This window comes from Aotus nancymaae, unplaced genomic scaffold, assembly GCF_030222135.1.
Source record: "Aotus nancymaae isolate 86718 unplaced genomic scaffold, 86718_ANA_hifiasm-v0.15.2.pri h1tg000019l, whole genome shotgun sequence".
Lineage (NCBI taxonomy): Eukaryota > Metazoa > Chordata > Mammalia > Primates > Aotidae > Aotus > Aotus nancymaae.
In genome coordinates this window covers 1,515,588-1,520,040 of record NW_026988431.1, presented here as the reverse complement: position 1 = coordinate 1,520,040, position 4,453 = coordinate 1,515,588, and the positions used below count along the sequence as shown (strand labels likewise).

Here is a 4,453-nt window from a genome sequence, read left to right as displayed (position 1 = left end):
AAGCCTGTGCTGAAATAAGTCAATTTCAACAGGCTCTTCTGTCTTTGTGTTACTCACTCAAAACTCATAATCCCAGGAGAGAGTGTCGAATTGGCTGAGTTGAGATTATGTATCTGGGCCTGCTATACCAGGGCAATTTAAGAGAAAGAGTCCAGGGAAAGGAACATGCAGTAACTCCTTCAGCTTCTATGATGGAAGGGCAAGTACTTAGATTTACAGTCACAACAAGACTGTCTACAAAAGGGGTGTGTATGTTCGTGGGGAGGGGATGCAGATTTCCCAAAACAGAAACTCTGGGGCCGAGCTCGTTGGCTCATGCCTGTAATCTCAGCACTTTAGGAGGCCAAGGCGGGCGGATCACGAGGTCAGGAGATGGAGACCACCCTGGCCAACATGGTGAAACCCATCTCTACTAAAAATACAAAAATTAGCTGGGTGTGGTGGCATGCACCTGTAATCACACCTGCTAAGGAGGCTGAGGCAGAAGAATCACCTGAACCTGGCAGGCAGAGGTTGCAGTGAGCTGAGATTGCACCACTGCACTCCTGTCTGGGTGACAGAGTGAGGCTCCGTTTAAAAAAAAAAAAAAAAAAAAACTGAAGTTCCAATCCCTTTATAACTGTATTAAATTTTCTCTACTAAATCTGCTAGGGGCCAGGCACTGTGGCTCACACCTGTAATTCCAGCACTTTGGAAGGTTCAGGCAAACAGATCATGAGGTCAAGAGATCGAGACCATCCTGGCCAACATGATGAAACACCATCTCTACTAAAAATACAAAAATTAGCTGGGCGTGGTGGCACCTGCCTGTAGTCCCAGCTACTTGGGAGGCTGAGGCAGGAGAATCACTTGAACCCGGGAGGCAGAGGTTGTAGTGAGCCAAGATCACTCCACTCCACACCAGCCTGGTAACACAGCAAGACTCCATCTTAAAAAAAAAGAAAAAAAGGACCGGGCATGGTGGCTCACGCCTGTAATCCAAGCACTTTGGAGGCCAAGGCAGGCGGATCACCTGAGGTCGGGGGTTCAAGATCAGCCTGACCAACATGGTGAAACCCAATCTTTATAAAAAAAATAAAAAATAAATAAATAAAATAAAAAGAAAAAAGTTGTTTTAAGTTTAGATATTAATTGTAATCTCTAAGGCAATCACAAAATAACTCAAGGAATGCCAAAATAAATTACAAGGGAATAAAAATGGTACAGCAAAACATATTTGACAATATAGAAAAAATAGGAAAATGGCAATTATAAAGCCTCTTATTTGTAATTACATTAAGTGTAAATGGTTTAAACACTCCAATCAAAGGCAGAGATTGGCAAAATTGATGAAAAACATGATCCAACTATATTGTGTCTACAAGTAACACATTTTATTGTTATTGTTATTTTATTTCAATAGGTGTTTTGGGGAACAAGGAGTGTTTGGTTATATGAATAAGTTATTTAGTGGTGATTTCTGAGATTTTGCTGCACCCATCACCTGAGCAGTGTACACTGTACCCAACGTGCAGTCTTTTATCGCTTACCCTCTACCCCACTTCACCCCAAGTCCCCAAAGTCTATTACATCATTCTTTTTTTTTTCTTTTTGAGATGGAATTTCACTCTTGTTTCCCAGGCTGGAGTGCAATGGCGCCATCCCTCCGCCTCCCAGGTTCAAGTGATTCTCCTGCCTCAGCCTCCTGAGTAGCTGGGATTACAGACATGGGCCACCACGCTTGGCTAATTTTTCTTTTTCTTTTTTTTTTTGAGACAGAGTTTCACTCTTGTTACCCAGGCTGGAGTGCAATGGTGCGATCTCGGCTCACCGCAACCTCCGCCTCCTGGGTTCAGGCAATTCTCCTGCCTCAGTCTCCCGAGTAGCTGGGACTACAGGCACGCGCCACCATGCCCAGCTAATTTTTTGTATTTTTAGTAGAGACGGGGTTTCACCATGTTGACCAGGATGGTCTCGATCTCTTGACCTCGTGATCCACCCGCCTCGGCCTCCCAAAGTTCTGGGATTACAGGTGTAAGCCACTGCACCCAGCCTAATAATTTTTTATATTTTTAGTAGAGATGGGATTTCTCCATGTTGATCAGGCTGGTCTTGAACTCCCAACCTCAGGTGATTCACCTGCCTCAGCCTCCCAAAGTCCTGGGATTACAGGCATGAGCCAACACCCCCCGCCTATTGTATCATTGTTATGCCTTCGCATCCTCATAGCTCAGCTACCACTTATGAGTGAGAACATATGATGTTTGGTTTTCCATTCCCGAGTAGCTTCACTTAGAATAATAGTCTCCATCCAGGTTGCTGCAAATGCCATTATTTCATCCTGCAAGAGACACATTTTAGATTCAAGATATAAAGAGCTTAAAAGCAAAAGGATGGGAAAATATAAACCACGCAAAGAGTAACCAAAAGAGAGCTAAAATGGCTGCATTAACATAAGACAAAATAGACTTAAGACAAATAACTGTTACTAGAGACAGAGGCCATTCTCTAATGATAAAAGAGTCAACCTCTCAAGAAAGTATAGCAATTACAAATATGCATTAACCTAATAATAGAGCTAAAAAGTAAATGAAACAAAAACTAATGGAATTAAAGAAAAAGTAGACAATTCAACAATAAGAGTTGGAGACTTCAATACCTCACATTCAGTAATGGATAAAACCAACTAGACAGAAGATCAAAAGGAAAATAGAAGACTTGAATAATACTATAAACCAATGAGGTCAATAGACATCTATAGAACACCCAACAACAACAGAATGCACATTTTTCTAAAGTACATATGGACCATCCTCTACGACAGAACATATATTAGACCATAAAATGCATATCAAAATCTATCACTGTATTTTCTTTTTAATAGAAGGGACTTTTATTATTTTTTCAGAGAATTCAGACAGCCATTGATTATACAGAGCCATTTCTCAGCACTCTTTTCTTTCCACTTAAGATTGGAATACAACATGATGATGATGATGATGATGCCAAAACAAGATGTCTGGCTCGCATCATCTAAGGTACTACACACTTAATCACTTGATACTTCATTGAAGGCAAAGCAATATTTAGCATCTTTGCCTTCCTTGTACACAGCTGAAGTGGGAGCCCAGGGAGGGGAGGACTCCATGGTTTTCCTTGGTGGGGGAGGTGTGCACCCTGCAGTCCTGTTGTGTTGTGGGAAGATCAGCCCATGTTCTGTCGGTTGCCATCACCCCTAGGATGGGTGTCCTTCCAGTTATCCCACTCCCGAGCTCTGTAGAGTGTTTGTTCATCATCCTCTTCCTCCTTTTCTTCTTGATCTGCCTATTGCTGAGCTGCTTTTCTGTATCGTTCCAATTTTAGTATATGTGCTGCCGAAGCGAGCACGGAGCTGCTTTTCTGAAGTCCTCTGGTGTTGCCTTGGCTATTCCCTGATCTGGTAATATTCCACATTTCCGATGTTGTTCATACCAGTCACTCACCGTCATGGTTGCCAGGCTTGGATAATCAGCTCCAAATACTCTGGCTTGGGCCATGTTCCGAGTGAGAATGAAGAGTTTCACTGGAGGCCTCTCCTGGCGAGATGAGTTAGAAGTTGATGCCTCTCTTAAAGAGTCTCTTTCTCTCAGGATTTTTATTTCCTAGTGAATGCTCTCAATCTCTTCTGAGCTGATATCTATCCGTATCTCTGAAGGTGAAGAAGACAGTATTCATGAACACGCTCATCATCTGCTTGACTGCTTCCCACAGCAGATTTCATTGCAGACAACCTAGGCTCCAACTCCTTCTTCTGCTTCTATCTGTTTTAGCCTGTCTTTGAGATGCAATGGCAACAAGGCTAGGATAAGCCATGGAGGAATTAGCAGTGTGATTTTCAGCTAAGTTCTTGCTTTGGGGCAGCTCAAACTCTGCAACTTGATAGTAATGGCACTGAGTTAAGTAGTTCATAAAGTATTCTCGAGCCCGCTGCAAATGATCTAGACGCTGGCTTGGGTTGACTTGTTTCATGGTGAGGGTTTTTTGAAATGCTGCCACCAACAGGTACTTCAGGTCAGTGGAAGCAGTCTCTTCCAAATCTTCATTTTGGCTGAACAAGTTGAGCTGTGATCACATTTTGGCAGCCTTCTCAAGGAGGTCCAGGCGCTTGAACACCTTCTCCTGGACTATCCGGTTACCGGAGGTTTCAGTCGCTACTTCTACTCTGTCCAGAAGCTGCTGGTTTCGAGCAGCTCCGGGAGCCGCAGCAACAGAACTCATCTTCAGCAGCCATCTTGGGGAGGGTGGGTGTATTTTCTTTTAAAGAGAGACAGATCTCACTAGTTTGCCCATGCTGGACTTAACCCCTGGGCTCAAGTGATCCTCCCTCCTCAGCCTCCCAAGTATCAAAAATGTTAAAAATTTAAATGGATTGAAATCATTCAAATTATCTTCTCCAATCACAATGGAATAAAATTAAATTCAATAACAAGGAAAT

At 42.9% G+C, this 4,453-nt stretch overlaps 1 pseudogene; it reads right to left on the bottom strand.

The window, feature by feature from the left end:
• Window positions 1–3,183: 3,183 nt before the first annotated feature.
• Window positions 3,184–4,249, bottom strand: LOC105705587 (immunoglobulin-binding protein 1-like; annotated as a pseudogene).
• Between the last annotated feature and the right edge of the window lie 204 nt (window positions 4,250–4,453).